The sequence below is a fragment of the Hyla sarda genome, chromosome 11, assembly GCF_029499605.1.
Source record: "Hyla sarda isolate aHylSar1 chromosome 11, aHylSar1.hap1, whole genome shotgun sequence".
In the NCBI taxonomy this organism is placed as follows: Eukaryota; Metazoa; Chordata; class Amphibia; order Anura; family Hylidae; genus Hyla; species Hyla sarda.
This window is the reverse complement of record NC_079199.1, coordinates 49,775,882-49,803,175: the sequence shown is the minus strand read 5'-3', so window position 1 is coordinate 49,803,175 and position 27,294 is coordinate 49,775,882. Positions and strand designations below refer to the sequence as shown.

At 45.0% G+C, this 27,294-nt stretch overlaps 1 protein-coding gene across 16 annotated transcripts in view; it reads left to right on the top strand.

The window, feature by feature from the left end:
* Nucleotides 1-27,294, top strand: part of CEP170B (centrosomal protein 170B) — a 162,604-nt gene that overhangs the window by 21,510 nt on the left and 113,800 nt on the right. For 6 of the 16 annotated variants that reach the window (XM_056546570.1, XM_056546574.1, XM_056546571.1 and 3 more), the window contains exon 1: nt 25,524-25,751. The exons of 2 other annotated variants lie outside the window; for them this stretch is intronic. The gene's annotated coding sequence lies outside the window, so the exon portion shown is untranslated. Of the gene's footprint in view, nt 1-8,038; nt 8,153-25,523; nt 25,752-27,294 lie in introns of those variants that run through there. 8 more of the 16 variants (XM_056546575.1, XM_056546578.1, XM_056546577.1 and 5 more) reach the window with 4 other exon arrangements.

Below are 27,294 nucleotides of genomic sequence, written 5' to 3'. Positions count from 1 at the left end.
CTGAGCCCTGGTGGGTGCAACTCCAAGTAGGAGATGATACTACCCCAAGGGATCAAGTCAAGGGAGTTGTCAATGTCGCCAAAAGGTACCACAAGGCTTTTAGTAAACACCCCGCAGACTTTGGACATACGTCTATGATCCAACGCAGAATCCTCACCGGCGACAGCCCACATAATAAAGAAAAGCATAGTCCAGTCGCGCCAGGCATGTATCAGACTGTCAAGAAGATGCTGGCTGACATGAAAGAGGCGGACATCATTCAAGAAAATCAGAGTCCCTGGGTGGCGCCCATCGTTTTGGTCAAGAAAAAAGATGGAACAACATCAGACATAAGGACACTTATCCACTGCCAAGAATCGAAGAGTCACTCACAGCTCTCGGGTCAGCTGCTTACTTCTCCACCCTGGACTTAACCAGCGGATATTGGCAAGTGCCTATGGCTGTGGAAGACCGAGAGAAGACCGCCTTTGTGACACCCATGGGACTGTTCGAGTTTAAGAGTATGCCGTTTGGGTAATGCCCCTGCTACATTCCAGCGTTTGATGGAGCGGTGACTGGGCCATCTGAATTTTCAAAGTGTCCTATTGTACCTGGACAATGTCATTGTGTATTCCAAGTCCTACCAGGAGCACCTCAGTCATCTGTCAGACCTCTTCCAAGTCCTGATCAAGTATGGGCTGAAGATCAAGCCGTCAAAGTGTTGTTTGCTTAAACCTCAGGTACACTACCTAGGTCATGTTTTCAGCGCCGAGGGAGTCCAGCACAATCCTGAAGGTGGAGGTTGTCAAGAATTGGCCTACCGCATGCACGGTGAAAGATGTCAGGAGCTTCCTGGGATATGCCGGCTACTACTGCCACTTCATTCCCCACTTCATCCAGATTGCAAAACCTCTCACGGCTCTCCTGTGGGGTACAGAGTAGGAGAACTACAGTGGAAGACTACCTGTTTAATGGGCCAAGGAGCAAGAGATGATGTTCCGAGCTCTTAAACACCTGCTGACAGAACCACCCATCCTGGCGTATCCAGACTACAGTCAGCCGTTGCAGCTGTATACTGATGCCAGCTTCGAAGGTCTGGGGGCTGTCCTGTCCCAAGTTCAAGAAGGGCAAGAGCAAGTGATAGCCTATGCCAGTCATAATCTGCAAGGAGCAGAGAAGAACAATGCCAACTACAGCTCCTTCAAGCTGGAACTTCGCGCCCTCGTATGGGCCGTGACTGAAAAGTTTAAGGACTACTTGGCTGCCACGCAATTTACTGTCTACATGGAGAATAACCCGTTGGCTCATCTGAATACTGCCAAGTTGGGTGCCATAGAGCAGCGTTGGGCCTCAAGATTGTCCAATGGGTACACCCCTTTCTACCTGATGATCGGGCAGCATGGGCAGCTGCCGAAGGACCGGACATTTGGGCTTCAGGCCCCAATCAATAATTCCCCGCAAGCCTCCATGGAGTGGGTCTCTTACCCTCAAAGTAGGATCCAAGAAGCAAAAGAGATTGTTTGCAAGAAGATGGGCAAGGCTCAATAAAGACAACAGCAAGATTATAACCATCATGCCTCCGTCAAACCTCTCCAGCTAGGTGACAAAGTCTGGCTGCGGAAGTTCCCGAGGAGTCATAAACTGGACTCTATATAGGAGACAGAACCATACACAGTGACAGCCGTACCCTATTCAGACTCTGATGTGTACAAGGCACAAAAACCAGGGTACAAGCCACAAGTTGTCCATCGTAACAGAATCAAGCTGTATCTCACGGAAGACCTACCTGTGCTCCCAGCACCTTCTCCACCAGCTGTCAGACCTGTCAGAAGTATGTGTCTGGCGAGAGAATCCACCCATCCATGGATGTCCCTATATTCTCCCCAAGTCAACCTGCGATCTTCTGTATCTTACCAAACCTGGGAACAGTTCAACCAACCTTAGTCGCCACACCATTCCCAGTCCAGTCTATACCCAATCTCCAGATCACCTGTCTCACCAATGCCTCAACCAGTCCAAGTCCTGCCAGTCCAAAACCGCTACCTACTCCAGCATTCGACGAGGGAGAGCCTGTTGCAATTCCAATCGCTCTCGAAAAAGTAGGCATTCCTGAATCCCAAGAGGTGGTGCTGCGTAGTTCCCAACGGTCCACTCAAGGCTAAGTTCCAGCCAGGTATAACGATTTAAATGTTTGCTGCATATCTGAATGATAATCCATATAATCTTAAATTTACATACCAGTTTGATTCACAGACCATGGCATTTTTGGATTTAACCTTCACCACCAACTCATCAAGTCAAATTTCCACCTCAACTCACCGCAAGCTCATCTCCGGTAACACTGTCCTCAGAGCTGACAGCAATCATCCATTACACACCACCAGATCCATACCAGTAGGGGAGTTCACTAGACTCAAGAGAAATTGCTCCGATATGACCACATACAAATCTCAGGCCGAGGATTTAAAGAATAGGTTGTCTAATAGGGGTTATTCCCATCATACCTTAAATAGGGCTGAAGGTATTGTAGCCAACAAGGATAGAAGTGCTCTTGTTAATCCACAACACGCACCAACAAAACAAAGTAAAAAACCCATTGTGGCACTCACTTATTCACCCTATTTCAATAACATCAAACAAATTATTAATAGACACCTTCACTTCCTCAGGAGGGATGAAACGCTATCATCCCTTCTGAGTGAGGGATGCCAAGTAGTGTCCAAAAGAGCCCCCACACTTGGTGATCAGCTATCGCCAAGTGTGGTGGTGAGTGAAAGATCCAGTCACTCACACTGGTTAGCCCAAAAGGGTTTTTTCAAGTGCGGACAGAGAATATGCCGCACTTGTAATTATGCAAAACCCACAAAAACTTTCACCTCTGCCGACGGCACAAGGACTTTTTCCATAAAGTCATATATTAATTGTAATTATACCAATGTGGTGTACATCATAGAATGCTCACTCTGTCAACTTAAGTATGTGGGTTACACAACCAGAAAGTTAAAAACCAGAGCGTTAGAGCATTTGAATGACAGTACCACTACATCGAGCAGACACAGATCAGCTGCATCTGCTCACTTTCAAACTGTGCATCATGGTAATACGAGTGGCTTTACCATCTATGCTATTGAACTTGTTAAATCTAACATTAGAGGAGGATGTATCAGGAAAAAATTAGCTGACAGAGAAGCTTTCTGGCAGTTCACTTTAGGAACACGCAGTCCCACAGGGTTAAATATCCGACGGGAACTGTTGTTTCATTATTAATTTCCCATATTTTGTCCTGTTAGTCCTGTTACCCTTTGTTAGTTTTTAGCCTTTTTGGTATGTGGTATTATACATTTTATTTATGTATTTTGATACACTTTTATATATATACTTCTTTTGTATTTTGTATCCTGCATGTGCATTTTACCTGTATACCTCGATCCCTGTCTATCAGTGTGATGTCAGGTACATGGGCGTTGTTTCACCTTGCCCCACCCTTTGAATTGGGTATATAATGGCTCACCTGTGCTCACACTGATGTCACCGAGGAAGAGCGTTCGCGCTTGAAACATGTCTGACTAGTGTGCTTTTAATGCTTGCTCCTCACACAATAAAGCTGCCTTCACTGCAGTGCTGGACTCCTTCTTCATTTCTAATAACGATTTAAATACCATATAAAGTCCTGTGCTACACATAGTATACTGACATAACGTTAAGTCATACACACATGTCTATAATCACATTAGGGCTGTAGCATTTACCAGTAACATAGTACCAGTCCACAAAATGTTTAATGTCTAATATTTTCTTGTGTCCACATGCCCAGGATACTTTACTGGTCAGAAGGTATTCCTGTTAACCCAGAGCAGGATGCCTTCTGAAATCATTTAGCAGGCATCCTGTGCAAATGCCTGGGGGGGTCCTCAGATCGTCGATTTGTGGCAATTCCAGGCTGATCGGGTCTCTGGTACCCGATCGCCCAGAAAATATTCATTTCCTCTGCTCTGCCTGCCCCTGGAAGTTGACGGCGATGGCTGCCAGGGCCAGCATGACGGGAACTGGTGGCAGTTACCTTTATCACCGGCACAGAGGGGGACCAGCACATGCAAGTGGATGCAGTGACGGCCACGGTGTCAGATGCAGCAGTGAAGATCGCCAAAGGCTGTCTGGGCATGCTGGGAGTTTTAGTTTTGCAACATCTGGAGGGCCACAGTTTGGAGACCACTATGCAGTGGTCTCCAAACTGTGCCCTTCTAGATGTTGCAAAACTACAACTCTCAGCAGGCCCAAACAGTCCAGGCATGCTGGGAGTTGTAGTTCCTTAACATGTGGCCCTTCAGATGTTGCAGAACTATAACTCCCAGCATGCCTGGACAGTCTTGTCATGCTGAGAGCTGTAGTTTTGCAACATGTGGAGGGCTACAGTTTGGAGACCACTATACTGTGGTGTCCACCAGATGTTGCAAAACTACAATTCAAAGCATGCCGAGACTGTCCAGGCCTGCTGGGAGTTGTAGTTCAACAACATCTGGCCAATCAGATGTTGCCGAACTACAACTCCCAGCATGCCTGGGCAGTCTGGGCATGCTTGGAGTTGAAGTTTTACAACATCTGGAGTGCTAAAGTTTCGACACCACTAAAAAGTGGTTTCCAAACTGTTCTCCTCCAGTTATTGCACAATTACAACTCCCAACATGCCCTTCACCTGTTTGGGCATGCTGGGAGTTGTAGTTTTGCAACAACTGGATGCACACTGGTTGGGAAACATTGTCTGTTACCTAACTCAGTGTTTTACAACCAGTGTGCCTCCAGCTGTTGCAAACTACAACTCCCAGCATGCACTGACAGACCGTGGATGCTGGGAGTTGTAGTTTTGCCCGTAGAATGCCCTTTGGCTGTCTGTGCATGCTGGGGGTTGTAGTTATGCAACAGCTGGAGGCACACTGGTTGCGAAACACTGAGTGAAGTAACAAACTGTGTTTTGCAACCAGTGTTCCTCCAGCTGTTGCATAATTACAACCCCAACATGCACGGACAGCCAAAGGGCATTCTAGGAGTTGTAGTTATGCAACAACTGGGGGGGGGGGCGTTTATAGTGAGAGTTTCTCGCTGCAAGTTTGAGCTGTGGAAAATTTTCCACTGCAGCTCAAACTCCCAGCGGGAAACTCACTGTAGACCCCCGCCCATGTGAATGTACCCTAAAAACACTACACTACACTAACACAAAATAAAAAGTAAAACACTACATATACACACACCCCTTCACAGTTACGTCCCCCCCCCCCAGTAAAAAATGAGAAACGTATGGTATGACATTGTTTCCAAAATGGAGCCCCCAGCTGTTTATGTCAAAACCGCTGTAACAAACACCCACATGTTACCCCATTTTGGAAACTACACCCCTCACAGAACATAACAAGAGGTATAGTGAGCCTTAACACCCCACAGGTGTTTGAAGAATTTTCGTTAAAGTTGGACGTGAAATTTTTTTATTTTTTCACAAAAATGCTGGTGTTATCCCAAATTTTTCTTTTTCACAAGGGGTAATAGGAAAAAAGCCCCCCAATATTTGTAACACCATTTCTTCTGAGTATAAAAATACCCTATGTGTGGACGTAAATAGCTCTGCGGGCGCACTACAGGGCTCAGAAGAGATGGAGCAGAATTGGGCTTTTTGAGAGACTAGGTGTCTGGAATTGAAGGCTATGTGCGTTTATAAAGCCCCCATGGTGCCAGAACAGTGGACTCCCCCGCATGTGACCCCATTTTGGAAACTACACCCCTCACGTAATGTTATGAGGGGTGCAGTGAGCATTTACACCCCACAGGGGTCTGACAGATTTTTTTTGAACAGTGGTCCATGAAAATTAAATTCTAAATGAAAATTTAATTTTTTATTTGCCCAGCCCACTGTTCCAAAGATCTGTCAAATGCCAGTGGGGTGTAAATGCTCACTGCACCCCTCATTACATTCTGTGAGGGGTATAGTTTCCGAAATAGGGTCACATGTGCAGGGGTCCACTGTTCTGGCACTATGGGGGCACATGACCCCCGACTTCAATTGCAAACAAATTCTCTCTCCAAAAGCTCCTTCTCTTCTGAGCATTGTAGTTCATCCGCAGCATTGTTTTCTCCTAATAACTCTGGTTAAAATTTAAAATTTGGGGTAACACCAGCATTTTAGTGAAAAAAAATATTTAATTTACAAATCTGACTTTAACAAAAACTTGTCAAATACCTGTGGGTTGATAACGCTCACTGTACCGCTTGTTACGTTCCTTGTGGGGTGTAGTTTCCAAAATAGTAAGCCACATGTTTTTTTTTTTTTCTGGCACCATAGGGGCTTCCTAAATGAGACATGCCCCCCCCCCCCATTTCAGCAAAATTTGCTTTCCAAAAGCCAAATGTGACTCCTTCTCTTCTGAGCATTGTAGTGCACCCACAGTGCATTTGACGTCCACACATGGGGTATTTCCATACTCAGAAGAGAGGAAGTTACAAATTTTGGGGAGCATTTTCTCCTGTTACCCGTTGTCAAAATGTAAAATTTGGGGGAAAAACAGCATTTTATTGAAAAAAAAAAATTTCAATTACCCATCCAACTTTAACGAAAAGTCGTCAAACGCCTATGGGGTCTCACTGTTCCCCTTGTTATGTTCCTTGAGGGGTTTAGTTTCCAAAAGAGTATGCCATGTTTTTTTTTTTTTGTTTTTTTTGCTGTTCTGGCACCATAGGGTCTTCCTAAATGTGACATGCCCCCCAAAACACAACATTTCAGAAAAACTCACTCTCCAAAATCCCATTGTTGCTCCTTCCCTTCGGAGCCCTCCAGTGCACCCACAGAGAACTTTACATACACATGAGGTATTTCCTTACTCGAGAGAAATTTGGTTACAAATTTTAAGGAGATTTCTCTCCTTTTACCCCTTGTCAAAATTCCAAAACTGGGTCTACAAGAACATGCGAGCGTAAAAAATGAAGATTTTGAATTTTCTCCTTCACTTTGCTGCTATTCCTGTGAAACACCTAAAGGGTTAACACACTTTCTGAATGTCATTTTGAATACTTTGTGGGGTGCAGTTTTTATAATGGGGTCATTTGTGGGGTATTTCTAATATGAAGTAAAAGCATCCCAAAGTTATTAATGCTTAAAATGACAGTGGTCAGATGTGCAAATAATGCTCGGGTGAAAATGGGCTGGGTCCTTAAGAAGTTAAAGAGGGGGAGTTTATGGTGGCCCAGTACGGGATACTGTGTCCCCGTACATTTCTCCTGCCCTGTCAGGCAGAGTCCCTCCATGTCCCCACGGCCCCCTTACAGTGTAACCCCTATTGCATATACGCTTGTATTACTAGTGTACTGTTGCTTTAAATATTATACCATGTGATTCTTACCCAGGAGGCACTAGTGAACAGGTGACCCCCCCCCCAAGTGACCTATGGGCTCCTTGCTAAGCTCCCCTATAAAACCAGTGATGGAGCTACAATCTTTCTCTTAGCTCATTGCTATTCCTGTTGAAGTCCAGTGCAGTCGTCTCAGAGTGTGTCCGAAGCATTGGAGGCCTCAAGCCTAAAGTCTGAAGCCACAAAGTAGGCTCAAGTAAGCCCAAAGTCATCTTTATGTCAATTGTCAAGTCAGTCACCTCCTTGGGATATTGGCTATACTGCATAGACTGTATCACCTGTCTACCCTCAGTAAAGCTACCGTTGTCCGTAACTTGGCGCCAGTGTCTTCATTGCCCCATGTGCCTAGCCCAGGAACAGCGGTATTACCTTCAGGTGGTTAGGGCTAAACCACGCCCTGGCGTCACGACAAGAAGGGGTTAATAACATCTGCCCCCAGGGTTACAACATCTGCCCAACATTGCACCCCGCTATACAACATAGTCACCTTACACTGAAACAGACCTCCTTATCATGTAATTATCTTAGTTCTGGGGTAATACTGAGGTGCAGATTTCTTCACACAGAACAGGACAGTAGTGGCTGTATAGAAATCATGTGACCTCCCGTTCAGCTCAGCCCCGCCTCCTCCACAGCATCACCAAAGGTCCTTCAGCAACTATCTCTCCTGTCCTGCATGTTGAAGCTCTGCCCCCAAAATGTAACTGCACCCATAACGGTGACATCATCAAAAGTCCCTCACCTTAAGCATCTAGTTGCTCGGCCAGAGAGGCGTGGGAGGGGTAAGCAGAATTCTTGGGCAGGTCCTGCAGGACTCGAGCCCTGCATGGAGGAGCTGTAGCAGCAGTGCTGGGCTGTCTCCTCTATCCGGTCATCAGTGCTGCACTATCATATCCCATACATAGAGCCGGCCCTGGGTAAACCCCACTGTGGGAGATGTAATATGATATAAGAACTATACTCCATGGGGGAGATTTATCAAAACCTGTCCAGAGAAAAAAATTGCTGAGTTGCCCATAGCAACCAATTGGATCACTTCTTTCATTTTTCATAGGCTTTTCCATAAATGAAAGAAGCGATCTGATTAGTTGCTATGGGCAACTCAACAACTTTTCCTTTGGACAGGTTTTGATAAATCTCCCTCCTTGACAATGTATCATTATGTATATCATGAATGTAATGATAATATATGGAAACAATTACAATAATAGAGTAAATGGATATGTTTATTGTGGGAAATTGTACAATTGAAAGGAGGCTCTAGTATCCTGTTGGGCCACCTCTAGCCTGGATACGGCTTTGCACAAAGGCGTACATGTTTTGCATAGTTGCCAACATTTGAAAATATTTGTAGGGACACTTTGGCTTTGACAACTAAGGGTGTGGCTTATTATGGGTGTGGTTTAAAGTCCTCACTGTAAGGACCACTTCTATGTGGCATTCCCCCTGTAGTTACGGCCAGATTAAGAGCAACATGGGCCTAGTGCTGATTTTAGTGGGCCGAGTTTTCAGCACAGGCAGCGGGGTATACTGACACTGTCGGCTACAGTTGCCAGCCCAACTGCTGGCGCTGCGTGCTGTATTTCAACTGTGTGCGTTTTAATGATGCACATATACTTGAAAAGTGCACTTACCGGGAATACATCGGTCAAACCACCACCAATTATTTTGTTATCCCCTATCCTATGGTTATCTTATTAACTCCTCCCCTTATTTATGGTAACATAATGTATAGCATTGTGTGGCACCCAATTATGGGGTACTGTGTGCAGGGTGTTTGAATATGATCGTCACACCAGGGCACTGTTAACCTACATGGTCCAAGGATAGGACAGCTTCTCCTGGGCCAGGCGCCGGATAATAAATACACTGATGCCAGGTTACGGATAACTGTCTTTACTGTGGCAGGAGTAGATGTTACAATCCTAACAGCGCAGATTAGAGTATAGGAGATGCAGAGTAACCCTTAGGAGCCCTGAGACTTGCTGTATCTTGTAGTATTTTACACCCACTTGACTTTTCTTGTTGCAGGCTTGGGACTTTAGACTTAATTCTGAGGCCTCCCATGCTGACTACGGTTCTGATAGTGTCCAATTAACACTACATCACCAGGTTATGAACTAGCACTGTGTGGCCTGTTAACTCACCGGCTCTTGTGCCCACAGTTAGGAATTTCCAAATCCTCCTGGGTGGGGAACACTTGCAGAATGGCATGGTTGCTTGCTTGAAGATTTTCTTTAGGCTTCCCTTGAATCACCTCACACTCCTGCTGTCTCTTCTCCACACCGCAGCTCTCACTGAACTCTGCAATCCACACACCCTTAGACTCTCCAAACTCCTAAACACTCTCTGCACTGAATAGCATCATACCTCCTAACAAATATTCTTTACATTTCTTAAAAGGTACAGTGCAAAACAATATAGATTGACAGACAAAGACCACAATGAATACTAAAGCATCACCTCAGCAGGGCCTAGCACAGGCACCTGAAGCAATGTGTGGTGTCCCGGTACGGAATCCTAGGACCTCGGGGTCATTTTGTATAGTCCACCCCTAGTCACCTCTCAACCCTATAGTCATTGCTCTAATCATATGTTCCTTATTTGTGGAAGTTTAACTGTATAAAATGTATATAAATAGTTAATTAGAAGCGTAGCAGGACCTACGGGTCACGTGGTCGGTTAAACTCTATGGTATCTCTGCTTGAGGACCTTTGGAGGTCCTTGTGACGTAATGCACTCATTTCCTTTGTGACGGTGAGTGACAGATGGCTGGACCAATAAAAACGGCCCCGCCCCTGCCCATATAAGGGCATAGCGGCCATTAATCGCTCTCTTGTTCCTGCGCAGCCAAGCAGTAAGCATCTCTCTTGGATCCTGGCTGTTGACGAGAAAGGATCTGCGCTGCTGTCATCAGTGAGTCTAGGCCTTAGCCTTGCGGCGACGGCTGTTCTATTCCAAACTGTGAGTGTATCAATCCCTAAACACTCTGCAAGACCACCAGACCTTATCTATCCCCTAAATCCGGACGGATCTTCGCAATATGCCCTGAATTCAGAGACTATTATCTAAAGTCAAAGTCCGCAACATCTGTCAGTCATTGAAGTATAGAGAGACTGTTTCATTGAGACTGTTACTACTCTGTGGATGTACCGCAAGCCGTTAAGTAAAGTTTATGCAAGTTCAAATTCAACTACCTTGTGGACCTTCAGTCTTTATTCTTATGCACCTATCGTTACTGGGAAGGGCGGCGATAGGCCGGAGAATCATCTCAGCATATTAGCCCTCAGCCTGGCGTCAGGAACTACAGGGTTAACATTAACCCCTCATTCACCGAAACAATACCCCCATTACCAACACCCCTCAAGGGCTACCACAAAGCCTTTTTGGCTTTGCACGAACAGGATATGGGTGTGTGCCTACTACAGTCGCCATTAGTGAAAGTGTACTCCCCCCAGAAAAGGAACTTTATTCATGTGCTGGAAACCGTGTTGCAGTGTACAAGAATGGTGCTTGTGGTGCACCATACAAGGGGGCCAAAAGAAAAATAAGGGGGGAGGCGAAAATTCTGTTACAACTAAGATGTGTAAACTGTGCAATGAGTTCATGCTGCGATCCTTTGGTCCGGTCGGCACAGGCGGAGCCGAACTGCTGCCGGAAAAGCGTGTGAAGAAAGCCCGCGCTGTGCCCCGCCCCACCCCTGGGCTTGGCCACCAAGTTGCTGTGTCGCAGCCAAAAGGTAACTCAGAGATACAGGAATCGTTTCTGGAGGGACCGGAAGTCGGAGCTGCACCGATAGTGTCCTTCCTGCTGGGCGCCATTTTAGAGAAGCCCACTATAAGAGACGCCACGCACAGCGACCTCTTCAGTCTGCACAGAGAGCCGGAGAGTACAGACATGGCGGAGAGCAGCGTTCCACATGGCGAAATTAACAAAATGGCGCCGGAAACACGGAAAGTTGTGGCAGTCGCAGCCCAACTTTTTCAAGAGCTTGCTGACCGTCTGCAGCGGTTGTCGTTAGACGAAGAGGGGGCCTGCAATCTTCCCCCACTGCCTGATGATGACAATGATTGGCCAGAGACAACTCCAGCGGACATGGCAGGGACACCTGGAGGTGCATCACCGGTGAGATTATCCCCTCACCACAGAACCTCAGGCTCGTGGGCCGAGATCCCGTTGGAGGAGTCTGCTGTGAGTAACCTATTCTTCCTCCTCCAGCCCTGAGGTCATACCTCGATCAAGCTTGCCAAGTGCACGACCGTGCTCAACAAAATTGCCACAATGGGTGTTCGGAGATGAACCGGAACTGATCGAGTACATGCACAGAGTACTTCAACCATTACCTGGGAAGCCACTCCCACCAATCCCAACTGCAGAAAGGGAAAAGGCCCGTCAAGAAGCTGAGCTGGCCGAATTGATTGAAAAGTTAAAGGCCCGACACAAAGAACTCTATGCCCCCAAGCACGTGCATTTGCCTTATGAAGAAAAAGTGCTGTATCAAGAAAATACCAAGGAAATGGAGGCATTGTACACACGCAAATGGGATCACCCCTGAGAAGGGGAGGAGCCATTAGAAAGAAGAAGAGCAATAGTGGCCAAGTTCGACAAGGTCAGAGGTCATGGGACACTCCTTGACTGCCATACTGGGCAGACCATCCTCGTAAACCGGCGAGCAATGCAAAGGCCATAACTCCATAAGAAGTTCTACAATTGGAGGTGGGTGAAATTGTAGAGTACACTCCTGTCCAGAGCCTTCGTGGAGAATGGGCTGCAGCAGTCACCAGACCAACAGCCCCAACACAGCTTCCTTTCAAATATTTCCCGTCAACGGATTGGGAGTCTGATCCCTTTAACTTGAGGCTGAAAAGGTCTGCTCCTAAAGCCTCCACCAGCGTATCCAAGAAGGAGGAGCTTAACCCCTTAAGGACCGGGGTTTTTTCCGTTTTTGCATTTTCGTTTTTTGCTCCTTGCCTTTAAAAAAGCATAACTCTTTCAATTTTGCACCTAAAAATCCATATGATTGCTTATTTTTTTGCGCCACCAATTCTACTTTGTAATGACGTCAGTCATTTTGCCCAAAAATCTACGGTGAAACGGAAAAAAAATCATTGTGCGACAAAATTGGAAAAAAAAACGCAGTTTTGCAACTTTTGGGGGCTTCCGTTTCTACGTAGTACATTTTTCGGTAAAAATGACACCTTATCTTTATTCTGTAGGTCCATATGATTAAAATGATACCCTACTTATATAGGTTTGATTTTGTCGTACTTCTGGAAAAAATCATAACTACATGCAGGAAAATTAATACGTTTAAAATTGTCATCTTCTGACCCCTATAACTTTTTTATTTTTCTGTGTATGGGGCGGTATATGTGCTCATTTTTTGCGCCTTGATCTGAAGATTTTAGCGGTACCATTTTTGCATTGATAGGACTTATTGATCGCTTTTTATTCATTTTTAAATTATATAAAAAGTGACCAAAAATTCACTATTTTGGACTTTGGATTTTTTTTGCGCATACGCCATTGACCGAGCTGTTTAATTAACGATATATTTTTATAATTCGGACATTTCCACACGCGGTGATACCATATATGTTTATTTTTATTTACACTGTGTTTTTTTTTGGGGGGGGGAAGGGGGGTGATTCAAACTTTTAATAGGGGAGGGGTTAAATGATATTCATTCACTTTTTTGTTCACTTTTTTTTGCAGTGTTATAGCTCCCATAGGGACCTATGACACTGCACACACTAATCTTTATCATTGATCACTGGTTTCTCATAGGAAACCAGTGATCAATGATTCTGCCGCTTGACTGCTCATGCCTGGATCTCAGGCACTGAGCAGTCATTCGGCGATCTGACAGTGAGGAGGCAGGTAGGGGCCCTCCTGCTGTCCTGTAAGCTGTTCGGGATGCCGCGATTTCCCCGCGGCTATCCCGAACAGCCCACTGAGTTAACCGGCACTTTTTACTTTCACTTTTAGCCGCGTGGCTCAGCTCTGAGCACGCGGCTAAAGGGTTAATAGCGCGCGGCACCGCGATCGGCGCTGCGCGCTATTAGCGGCGGGTCTCGGCTTCACTATGACGCCGGGCCCGCCGTGATATGATGCGGGGTTACCGTGTAACCGCACGTTATATCACGGGAGCAGGACCAAGGATGTACCTGTACGTCCTTGGTCCTTAAGGGGTTAAAGAGTCAAGTTCATCATCTTCTATGTACAATAAAGAGTCAAGTTCATCATCTTCAATGTACAGCAAAGAGCCAAGTTCTTCCTTTTCTACAGATCATTGAGAGTGAAGTCCTGCTCAAGTTCAAGCAAGTAAGCCTGAATTGCGGGCACCAAAGACCGTAACTATGCCCTCTCGGAGCAATGAGAGTTTGCCTCCTGCACAGGTACCAACGTATGTACCAAGGCCCTCTTCTGACATGGAGAGTTTGCCTGCTTCCAGGGTACCAACGAAAGAGTCATGGGTCCATCCTAGTTTGGAGATGGTACTCAAGCCATATTGCCCCACTTTGATCCCGGCTAGTAAGCCTATAACCCCTTCTCAAGCTGCTTTCCACCACTCCATCCTCACCAATGTGGTGTGGCAAAGCTATGTCCATTCTACACCTGCCCCTGATGTTGGCAGATATAGAGGAACCCAGAGAGGCACTAGAAGAGTAAAGAAGAATATTCTCTAAAGAGACTCTAAAGTAACGTCCTATTGTTTCTTGTGTTAAAGGGATTGTGCGCTGCCCTGCAGTTCGGAGCTCCGCTCACAGCTTCCGGAAGTTCATTACTCCGAACGCTGTGTGCGGGCTTCAGTGTTCGTGGCCCCTCGTGACATCACGCCCGCCCCCTCTACCAAAGACTTCCCACAGACTTTCGTTGAGGGGGCGGGCGAGACGTCACGAGGGGGCCGGGCATGACGTCATGCCTGGAGGCTACAAACACGGAAGCCCGCACACAGCGTTTGGAGTAATGAACTTCCGGACGCTGTGAGCGGAGCTCAAAACTGCAGGGCAGCGCACACCCCCTTTAACCATTTTTGTCTTACAGCAACCAAGTTCAAGAATTGAGCCTAGCAGGACTGTGCTAAGATTGTTCCAGTTCAAAGTTCAGCAATGTAACCACTAAGCTTGTGCCTGACTATTAAGTCAAGAGACTCCTAGCCTGTAGGAGATTCATTAAGGACTGTACCCGGCTGAGTTGTGGTTAAGGCCGTGTTTACCTTTTCCTTTAATTGAACTCTTAGTGTAGGTGGACTGCTGATACTTTCACGCCACTTTGTATATTTTCCTTTAATTGGACTCCTAGTGTAGGTGGACTGCTGATCCTTACACGTCTGCTTTATGTATATACCAGCAGCTTCATAAGAACTCTTATGATAATTGTTGCACTTATCAGGTGAATGCGCCTGAACCATGTTGGAGTGTTGATAATTGTGTAAGTCTGTATAGTAAATGTATATATGGTTCTTGTACACAGGAAAGTATCCTCGTGTCTGTGTACATAGAAAATAAGTAAGGTTTGTACATAGAAAGATAGTCTAATGTCTATTTACATAAAAAGTGAGTCAGAGTTGTACACTGAAAATATCGACGTGCTGCACGTGTACACTCAACACTAGAAACGTAAATAATTCTTGTACATATAAATGTATAGAATGCTCAAGGTGTTTAGTAGGTAACTCAACAGGGGACACCTCGGCTCCTCCGAGGGTAGTATTATTTCTGTCGCCCATCGCTAGCACCTGTCTCAATAAAAACAATAGGGAACATTGCCCCTTAAAATAGTACTTGCACACATAGTCCCCTTGATTACTAACTTAAATGTACTACCTCAAGTTTCTCTACTACATACACCAAAATAAATATCTCACTTAGGAAAACACTTAGGAATTGGGTATCAATATGCTACAATTCCTGCCACTGTTAGGTACACTTCTTCTTCTCTTTCATTGCGTGTGTGAGATGCTCTGCCTGGCCAGCAGCTGCTCTTGCTAATACAGAATTAAACACGTAATTCTAGGAATAACCTAGTTAGGTTATTTTGAAAGTGCTCTAGGGGTAAGTAGCGTATAGCCGATAGACCCTAGCAGCCACCCTTACTGTGACCTAGCTTCCAGCTAGCCAGTATAACCTTATGTGTACTTACAGGTAACTTTTTGTTGGCAAAAAGAAATAAAATGTGTGAGATAATAAAATTGTCTAGTCAGCTTGACGCTAAAGGTATATAGAGCTGAACTAATGTCTAAAGCTAAAGCTAATAAAGTTAGCCTTATAAAGATGTGTAGAGAGCTAATAAAATGTCTTAGGAGCTAGCAACTACCTGTCAAATAGCTACCTAATTGTCTAGTAAGCTTAGAATGTTTAGTAAGCTTAATTAAAAAGTCTAAGAAGCTAGAAACGAAAGGATAGATATCTTCGTTAATGTCTAGATAGATTTCTATTGTCTAGTCCACATACTAGTAAGAGTATCAGAGAATGTAAATGTATTTAATGTTTACTTAGCATGTATAGCAAAGTTATAGATCATCCTGTTCTGGTCCTAGTCCCTCTGTCTTTGGGGACAGGCGTCGAGGTCGACTTATCTTAAGTAAGGGGGTTTGTGGTGTCCCGGTACCGAATCCTATCCGGTACCTTTGTTATGGGTCCCCATAGCCAGAGTCCCTAGGACGTCAGGGTCCTTTTGTATAGTCCACCCCTACTCAACCCTATAGTCATTGCTCTAATCATATGTTCCTTATTTGTGGAAGTTTAACTGTATAAAATGTATATAAATAGTTAATTACCTGTGAGAAGCGTAGCAGGACCTGCGGGTCACATGGTCGGTTGAACTCTATGGTATCTCTGCTTGAGGACCTTTGGAGGTCCTTGTGATGTAATGCACTAATTTCCTTTGTGACGGTGAGTGACAGATGGCTGCACCAATAAAAACGGCCCGCCCCTTCCCATATAAGGACGCGGCGGCCATTAATCGCTCTCTTGTTCCTGCACAGCCAAGCAGTAAGCATCTCTCTTGGATCCTGGCTGTTGACGAGAAAGGATCTGCGCTGCTGTCATCAGACCTTCAGTCTTTATTCTTATGCACCTATCATTACTGGGAAGGGCGGCGATAGGCCGGAGAATCATCTCAGCATATTAGCCCTCAGCCTGGCGTCACAAACTACAGGGTTAACATTAACCCCTCATTCACCGAAACAATACCCCCATTACCAACACCCCCCCAAGGGCTACCACAAATGTTTACCTGACAGGACACACTCCTGAACTGGGAGACCACAATTGGACATAATACGTCACGCTACTTCCTCTATAGCATTACACTGCTTGAGCAAAGAGCACAGACACAATGGAGGAGAAAGAGTGATGTGTGTTGTCACATGCTCCTCCATAGGATGTCATCTTATTGACAAGGATGCCATTCAGTTAGCACAGGGGTACTGGAGCATGGGGCGGATGGGCAGAGCCACCTTTCTTACAGAGAATGGCAGAATGCAGTATATGAATAAGTGCCGTTTCACAACTGTCCTGTTCAAATTGCCTGGGACAGGGTCCCAAATCCTGGGACTGTCCCGGCAAAAAACAGAACAGTTGGCAACTACAGTTCTGTGTGGCATCCTGTAGCACTTTTGCCCCAATATGTAGCAGCTGGGCCTGTAGATCCTGAACACTCATAGGTTGTCTAAGCTGGTGTCCCAGCTGGTCCTATAAATTTTCAATTAACAATAAATCTGGCAAGCCAAGGAAGTGTTGCAATCTGGTAAACCCTTGCTGTGTGTGGGCAACCATTATCCTGTTGCCAGTTGGAAGCCCTGCCATGAGAGGCAATACCTACTGTTTTATATATGAGTGCTCTCCAGATCATTAAACCACTGCTCCAACCTGTACCAGTCCAGGCTTCTTATTCATGACACCACTGCAAGAATTGGTGGTTGGCCGTCAATAGCAGGATACGTAATGGGTATTGTGACTAAATTTCCTTCGGCTAAGTGCCTGACATGGTCCAGGCAAAGACAGTGGTCTGATATAAAAGTGCCACCTGAGTCTAGATGGTGGACAAGTAAACTGTGGGCTCAGCTTGTTGATGGATATCAACATAGAAACATAGAATGTGTCGGCAGATAAGAGCCATTTGGCCCATCTAGTCTGCCCAATATTCTGAATACTTATGAATCATCCTTGTCCCTACCTTATATGAAAGACAGCCTTATGCCTATCTCTATCTTATATGAAGGATCAAACAATCTTTTTTACTAGTGGTCTGTCTGGGCCGTCCAGAGCCTGTTCACCATGTGCACGAACCCTTGTGTAACCAGTGCTCCCTACACTTCCTAGCAGTTTGGCAATCACAGCGACCTGCCTGCTTCTATCACTTTAGCCCCAGACCCAGCCTATAGACAAGAGTATTTTTTTTTCTGGAAGAAAGCGGCTATGCTTTTGTTATCTTATGCATCAAATGTGCCCTTTAAAATCACTGTATTTTAATTAAACTTTATTGTCTATAGCAGTGATGGTGAACCTTTTTGAGCCTGAGTGCCCGAACCGTAATGCATGCCAACTTTTTTCCCCTCAAAGTGCCAGCACAGCAATTAAATCAGAATACACATTGGGGTTGGCAGTATAGTTCCCCCACATTAGGTTGGCAGTATAGCTCCCCCACATTTGGGTTGGCAGTATAGTTCCACCACATTTGGGTTGGCAGTATAGTTCCCCCCACAAGGTTGGCAGTATAGTTCTCCCCACACGGTTGGCAGTATAATTCCCCCCACAAGGTTGGCAGTATAATTCCGCCCACAAGGTTGGCAGTATAATTCCCCCCACAAGGTTGGCAGTATAATTCCCCCCCACAAGGTTGGCAGTATAATTCCCCCCACAAGGTTGGCAGTATAATTCCCCCCCACAAGGTTGGCAGTATAATTCCCCCCACAAGGTTGGCAGTATAATTCCGCCCACAAGGTTGGCAGTATAATTCCGCCCACAAGGTTGGCAGTATAATTCCCCCCACAAGGTTGGCAGTATAATTCCCCCCACAAGGTTGGCAGTATAATTCCCCCCACAAGGTTGGCAGTATAATTCCCCCCACAAGGTTGGCAGTATAATTCCCCCCACAAGGTTGGCAGTATAATCCCCCCCCCCCCACAAGGTTGGCAGTATAATCCCCCCCCCCACAAGGTTGGCAGTATAATTCCCCCCCCCACAAGGTTGGCAGTATATTCCCCCCCCCCCACAAGGTTGGCAGTATAATTCCCCCCACAAGGTTGGCAGTATAATTCCCCCCACAAGGTTGGCAGTATAATTCCCCCCACAAGATCCTCCCCGATGCTCCGCTCTGCTTTACAGGCGCACGCATGGGACGTCAGTGACGTCCCTGCGTGCTCTACCTCCTGGCAGTCCCTGCATTTTTAAAGCTAACGCGGGGCCGCAGAGAGGTAACCGGGACATCCTTGTGTCCCGAAATTACCTTTCGGGACACAGGGATGTCCGGAATGTGACGGGGGCCTGTGGCCGCGTGCCCACAGAGGGGGCTCGGCGTGCCACCTGTGGCACGTGTGCCATAGGTTCGCCATCACTGGTCTATAGGTTGGCCAGTTCTGTTCTGTTGTGTTAATGAGATGATCTGCAGAGATTGGGTGTGGGGTATTCCGTCATCATATGGAAAAATATCATGTCAGTCATAGAGCCGTCAGTCTGTTTGTGACTATTTATAACATAGCAGCAGGACTGATCATAGTAATACAATTATCTCATTTGTTAATGATACATAACATCCGTGTATGATGGAGCATTCTCGCTCATCATACTTAGCAGTTAGCTTGCTTGCATTGTTTCAGAGGCTTATACGATAATGTTTGTCACAGTATTTGTCAGGTAGGAATTGCTTCTCCTCTTACTATAGTTGTGCAACATCTTTAAAGAGGAACTCCTCCCATGGACATCTTATCCCCTATCCTAAGGGGACTGTCCACAGTGTTCTCTGCTGACATATGTCCATTTTAGGAACTGTCCAGAGCAGCATATGTTTGCTATGGGGATTTACTCCTACTCTGGACAGTTCCTGACATGGACAGAGGTGTCAGCAGAGAGCACTATGGTCAGACTGAAAAGAAATCCAAAAATAGAAGTAATTTACATATCTGTTTAACTTTCTGGCACCAGTGGAGTACCCCTTTAACAATCCCACAGTCTGCACATTATTTCAGTTTCAGACAGATGTAATATTGATGCCCTTCTGAGTCTGTATAAGGGTATAGAGGAGTTTCCAAGCGGAAATTAAGTTGCAGCAGCGGTCGGTCCTAACACCGGCAGAACATGCTATTTGTGCAATGTCTGCAAATTTTTTGCAGTGTCAACTAGGCCTTATGGTTACAAGTCCCAGTCCAAAGAGTCAGGCTAGGACTTGCTGCTGTTTTTTGCTGATCTGCAACAGGCATTTGGCTACTTTCACATGGCAGTACAGTATTTGGGTCAGTATTTGTAAACCAAAACCAGGAGTGGAACCTACAAAGAGAAACAGTACACCTATTCCTGACCAAAATAGCACCATGTAAAAGTAGCCAAACGGCAAACCACCTGGAGGAACATTTTTAAAAGGCTGCAATTGGCGCGGATGTGTTATGGAGGTGCCAGGGAAATTGTCCTTTCTGCCCGAGTTATAGTCTAGTCCAGTGTTTCCAAACCAGGGTGCCCGTCGAAGGCTGTCCGGGCATGCTGGGAGTTGTAGTTTGGCCACAGCTGGAGGCACCCTGGTTGGGAAACACTGCGTCTAGTCTTTTGCATCATAAGCAGAAACTGAGAAGCTGAAAACAAGAGTGTGCACATGGTCTTACTATATAAATGCTGTTCACTTGCCCTTGGTGCAGGTACACTGTCAGCAATTATGGGCAGTGTTGGAGGCCCGGCCCTCCTGTGGTTTCCGTGTATGGGAATTCTTCTTCAGGTTAGTCAACATGTTAAAGGTTTCTGACGTATAGATAAAGGCCGCATGGATGACTAACATACAGAGATAACACTTTGACTTGCAAAATCCTGAGAATGGGCCTTCATTCAGAATTAAATAAAAATATTTGGAGATTATTATCTTTCTAGTCTGTTGACCCCTTGGTTAGGCTACTTTCACACTTCCGTTGTCACACAGCAGTGCAGCGCACGTCAGAAAATCAGGGGAGAATAGCGGGAGAAAAATTACTGCAAGCGCTGTATTTTTCTCCCTTTTTCTTCCGTCAAAAAAGAAAGGCGCCCAAAGGACCCCATTGACTATAATGGGATCCATCGGGACCCATTGTTGCCCGTTGTGCCCCGTCCAGATAACGGCCATTAAAGGCAAAAAAGAAAACACTTAAAGAGGTACTTTGCCCTTAGACATCTTTTATCCTATCCAAACGATAAGATGTCAGATCGCCGGGGTCCAGCTGCTGGGGACCCCCTGGATCTATCATGCAGCACCTACCTGTAGCGGCTTCCGGAACCGCTGGAGGTCCTCTCGACCATCGGGACGGAAGATCGTGATGTCACGACTCCGCCCCCGTGTGACATCACACCCCGCCCCTCAATGCAAGTCTATGTCACAGCTGTCACGCCCCCTCCCATAGATTTGCATTGAGGGGCGGAGTGTGACGTTACACGGGGGCGGAGTCGGGATGTCACGATCTTCCATCCCGGTGGTCGAAATGGACTCAGCCTGAGGACCTCCAGCGGTTCCGGAAGCCGCTACAGGTGGGTGCTGCATGGTAGATCCAGGGGGTCCCCAGCAGCGGGACCCCGGCGATCTGACACCTTATCCTTTGGATAGGGGATAAGATGTCTAGGGGCAGAGTACCCCTTTAACAGTCGTTCTCGACAGGGCGTATCGGCAGTGTGAAAGTAGCCTTAGATTGGAACCGTGTATTGGCACAATAGACATCTGTCCAGACAACCCAAAACGTTTGGTTAGGATCGGCAGATCTACTGTCTATGGCCACCTGAAAGGGCCTGTCCACTTTGCATAATCCCTTTTTTTGTTGGAAAGGCCCCTATTATAGGCAGGGCTGTATATACATATTTTACTTTCTTAGGCACTTGGACTAAATACACCTCATTAGGCTATGTTCACACAGTGGAATGTCCGCACGGAAATTCCACAGCAGAGCGCCGGCAGAATATGCTGACACTAGGATAGCCCAGAAATGCATTTCTCATAGATGGCAATGCATTTCCGTACGGAATTCGCGAACAGGTTCAATCTTCTTGCGGACACTGGAATCAGAATTTCCGCGGCAGATGTTTCTGTCACGGAAATTCTGCCATGTGAACAGAGCAGCAGAATCCCATTGAAATCAATGGGACTCTGCTGCTGTGGAATGTCCGTGCGGAATATTCATGCAGAATTCCGCACGGATATTCTGCCGCGTGAACATAGCCTTAGGGTGGTTCCAGAAGCATCATAATTTTTTTTAATGCTGATCTGTTACCAATACACAGCAAAAATTGCATGCATTACAGTTTTGCTGCAGATTCGCCCTGGATCTCATCCCTATATACAGAAATAGGTGAAATCAATCACAAATCCACAACATTATGATCCTGCTGCGGCGGCGGCAAATTTGCAGGTAAATTGTAGAGCAGCCTTAATCCATGTGGATTAAACCAAAGGGTAGCCTCCAGATGTTGCAAAACTACAACTGCCAGCATGCCCGGACAGCCGTTGGCTGTCCGGGCATGCTGGTAGTTGTAGTTTTGCAACAACCGGAGGCATCCTGGTTGGGAAACCCTGCTGCATGGTATATGAATTAATATAATTCAGATATTCACCTTATTGCAGTTACTTCTAATAAAAGTAGTTTTGGGTGGATTGTGAACTGGTTTCCATATAACCCTATAGAATTTAAAGGGGTATTCCAGGAATTTTATATATATTTTTTTTTATATCAACTGGCTCCAGAAAGTTAAACAGATTTGTAAATTACTTCTGTGGTGCCTTGGGGGGTGTATGGCAGTTGGGGTGTTGCTGTGAGGTATATCACAGGTAGATGCAGAATAATGTTTTGTCCACAATCAGAGCTTTGCTGAAAACTTGCGTAAACTTTACTGAAGATTTTCCGTAACATGCAAATCCAGGAACAGTCTTTATAACAGAGTCTATATACAGCTTGGCTGAGATTGACGTATGGTTGGGACTTTAGTAAGTTCTTTAGCTTAGTAGGATTTAGTATGCGCAGATCCGCTGGATTTAGGGTTATGTTTAGGTCCAGGGTCCTTGCTAGAAGTAGCGGTGAAGTTTGTAAGAACTCACTGTCTAGTTTCAGGCCGAGGCCGGCAGGCTGTGGCCTAGTAGCAGTCGTTGTAAGTTGCGGAGGTCTTTCCTCATGAAGTGTCAGCAACCCAAGAGAGCGTCTATTGGCTGCAGCTCCCTTATATGGGCAGGGGCTGGCCGTGTTTGGATGGGTCACCACCATCTGTCAATCAGCTTTACAAGGCATTGTGGGTATCACATCACCCATGAACCTCCAAAGGTCCTTTTACCTACCATAGAGACTAAACCACAGTCACATGACCCGCAGGCCCTGCAACGCTATGCAAGGTAAGTATACACTTTCTATACAGTATTTACATTTATTTTAGAAATATATTAACTATATGAGGGGTGACTAGGGGATGACTAAAGAAGTGGAACCCCACAGTTATTAGGAACTCTGACTTTGGGGACCCCTAACCAAGGTATGATATGCAATACGGTACCGGGACACCACACTTCTATGAAAAAATCTTAATCCTTTCAATAATTATCAGCTGCTGAAGTTGAGTTGTTGTTTTCTGTCTGGCAACAGTGCTCTCTGCTGACATCTCTGCTTGTCTCGGGAACTGCACAGAGTAGAATAGGTTTGCTATGGGGATTTGCTTCTAAACTGGGCGGTTCCCGAGACCTGTGTCATCAGAGAGCACTTAGACAGAAAAGAACAACTCAACTTCAGCAGCTCATAAGTACTGAAAGGATTAGGATTTTTTAATAGAAGTAATTTACAAATCTGTTTAACTTTCTGGAGCCAGTTGATATATAAAAAAAAGTTTTTCCCTGGATAACCCCTTTAATACGTAACCTTATTTCTTATTGTCATTTGTACTCCCTGCTCGCAGATCATCAATAAATCTTAATAATGCTTCAATACAACTAATAGTATACTCCATCATGTCATCTGTAGTGCCCCCCTCTTTAGCAGGGTCAGCTGATGTTGTCAGAGATCCTTTAGGAAATGCCAATAAAAAAGAATAATGCAAAAATATGCTTTATAGCAGTAATTTCCATACTGGGGACTCCGAGCATGCTGGGAGTTGTAGTTTTTTAACAGTTGGAGGTCCACACTATGAAGATCTAGGTTCGGTGGCAGTGTTTCCCAAGCAGGGTGTCTCCAGCTGTTGCAAAACTCAACTCACAGGATGCAACAACATGCTGTGAGTTGTGGTTTTACAACAGCTGGAGGCACCCTACTTGGGAAACCCTGCTCTATGGTACATGAATTAATATAAGTCAGATATTCCCCTTATTGCTGTCACTTCTAATATAAGTAGTTTTGAGCAGAACATAAACTGGTTGGCTGTCCGGGCATGCTGGAGGTTGTGGTTTTACAACAGCTGGAGGCACCTTGGTTGAGAAACTCTGCTCTATGGTATATGAATTAATATAAGTCAGATATTCCCCTTATTGCTGTTACTTCTAATATAAGTAGTTTTGGGTGGAATATAAACTGGTTGGCTGCCAGGGCATGCTGGGATTTGTAGTTTTGCAACATCCGAAGGTCCACAGTTTAGAGACCTAGGTTATATGGTATATAAATTAATATTATTCAGATATTCGCCTTAATGCTCTTACTTCTAATACAAGTAATTTTGGGTGGATTATGAACTGGTTTCCATATGACCCTATAGAATTCAATATGTAATCCTATTTCCTGTTGTCATTAATTACTCCTTGCTTGCCGATTGTCCGCAAATGTAAATTAGGCCAATGTAAAAAAAAAGGAAAAATCCTAAAATATGTTCTATAGCAGTGGTCTCTAGCTGTTGCAAAACTACAACTCCCAGCATGCCTGGACAGCTGGTATATAATATATGAATTAATATAAGTCAGATATTCGCCTTATTGCTGTTATGTCTAATATAAGTATTTTTGGGTGGAACATGAACTGGTTTTCATCTAACCCTATAGAATTCAATATGTAACCTTATTTCCTAATATCCCCTAAGGGGACTAAAAGTAAAAAAAAAAAAAAAAAGTTGAATGAATTAAAAAAAAAAAAAAAATAATAAAAAAAAAACATTAACCCCTTCCTTTTCTCAAATTCCATATAAAAAATATGTAGCCATAATAAAAATAAACATATGTGGTATCCGAAGTAAAAAAATATATTGTTAATTAATCCGCATGATCAATGGCGTATACGCAAAAAAATCCAACGTCTAAAATAGCGTATTTTTGGTCACATTTTATATCATGAAAAAATGAATAAAAAGCGATCAAATAGTCCGATCCATACAAAAATGGTACCGCTAAAAGCTTCAGATCACGGCGCAAAAAATGAGCCCCCATACCGCCCCCCTACGCGGTAAAATAAAAAAGTTAGAGGGGTCAAATATGACAATTTTAAACGTATTCATTTCCATGCATGTAATTATGATTTTCTCCAGAAGTACGACAAAATCAAAACCTATATAAGTAGGGTATCATTTTAATTGTATGGACCTACAGAATAAAGAGAAGGTGTCATTTTTGCCAAAAAATTTACTGTGTAAAAACAGAAGTCCCCAAAAGTTGCAAAATAGTGTTTTTTCTTCAATTTTGTCGCACAACTATTTTTTTTATTTTTTTGTTTCGCCGTAGATTTTTGGTTAAAATGACTGACGTCATTACAAAGTAGAATTGGTGGCGCAAAAAATAAGCCATCATATGAATTTTTTACTGCAAAATTGAAAGGGTTATGATTTTTTAAAGGTAATAAGGAAAAAACGAAAGTTGAAAAATGCTCGGTCATTAAGGGGTTAAAGAAGCCTTGTCTTTTAAAAAAAATAAATAAAAAGAAAGAAGAAAAAAAAAAAAGCCTAGCACTCATAGGCGTCAGGTACAGGGTGACAGCTTTATGCAACAGCCCAGCAGATGGCGTTTGCAGTCTCCATTACAGAGGAAAAAAATGTCACCTATCCTGGATTTTCAAGCCAGAGGGGGAGGGAGGTTCGGCTGGTGATGTCATGAACCTGTCGTGCAAGTGCAGGCGGAGAAGGGTGTCTTAGCAGGAGGAAAGAGGGTGTGTGGCTTGTGTGTATCCATTACCTGCCTCCATACACCTTCAGTCCTGCAGCTGAGAAAAGGAAGGCATCCGAAAAGGATATCAGCCGGTGCCAGACCTACAGCCTAAGGCAGGTAGGTGCCCGATAATCTGAATCCTATCACTTGATGATGGGGCGCCACGGACAGCTGCCTAAAGACCGATGCCATTACCCTGGGAACAGCTGATCACCCCTATCATGGCCTGCAGCCCCAATCTCTTACCTGGCTCAGTCACATTATGGCAATGGATGGATACATTGTATCGCAGCGTTCCATAGGTTTCGATTTTATTTTTTCCCTATCATCTTCCCAGCGTTGGGTGACCTATTTGCCAGCTAGGGATCTTTGTAAATATTAACCCTTTCAAGTCTGGGAATGCTGCTGTGCTAGTGATCAGCCTCCCCTCCCCCTCCCTTTCCCACTGTTCTTCAGCAGCCGGGATTAATGATTACATTCTGACAAGGAGCCATCCAGGAGGGGAGCGGTTTCGCTTTTTTTTTTTTTTTTTTTTTAAGGATAAAGAATTGCAGCTGCAATACAGCTGGAGGGTGGTACATGGTGTATGCCCGGATGAGACAATACTTGTATCTAGATTTGGGAAGCACGCTCCTGTCTTTCGCTATATTGTGTCTGTCGCACTGAATAATAGATGATAAAGCTGGGTTTGGTCACTGCAGGGCCCTGTGCTTTTTTAATTCTCTCTGGGGGAGATGAGCCGCTTTGATTTCTCTGTTTGGCAGCTGCCTCTTACCAAGCTCAGTCTTGTCTTCCCACCCCACACCAGGGGAAAAACGCTGGTCTTTACTGGTGCCAGATCCTGCATTTGTGTTTCCATCACACTTGCTCTGTTGTCAATTCTGCTCCCCCCCCCTCTCCTTTTAGTCTAGGTTCACGCTTTTACGAAATAAATCTATGCATAGGTCCGTGTTTCCCAACCAGGGTGCCCTCCAGCTGTGGCCAAGCTACAACTCCCAGCATGCCCGGACAGCCAAAGGATGTCCGGGCATGCTGGGAGTTGTAGTTTGGCCACAGCTGGAGGCACCCTGGTTGGGAAACACTGGCATAGGTATTCGAAAATCACATATACAACATATATTCAGACATTTCTGTATACGGTTTATTTTTTAAATTATATTTTGGTAGAGGGGGATTTATTTATTTTTTTATGGAGGGGACTTTTATTTATTTATGTTTATGTTTATTGTACAAGCAATGATTTTTTGCTAATTCAATTTATAAAATATAATGCTTCGCTATTGCAATGCACTGACTTGATGTATCTGTCGATGATCTGCTAGAACAGCCTACCTATGGCACGCCATAAAACCAGGTCTGTCACGGCAGCCACAGAGGCCCTCAGAAGGCCTTGAGCTGCCATGACAATGGATTGGCTCCCCATGATCTGATTGTGGGGTGCCGATCTGACCCAACGTTTGGCTATACTATTTACAGCTGACCGTTTTGACAGCGGTATCTAAACAGTTAAAATAGCCAGCAACGGATATAGAAACATAGAAGCTGTCGGCAGATAAGAACCATTTGGCCCATCTAGTCTGCCCAATAATCTGAATCCTATCAATAGTCCCTGGCCCTATCTTATATGAAGGATAGCCTTATGCCTATCCCTATCTTATAT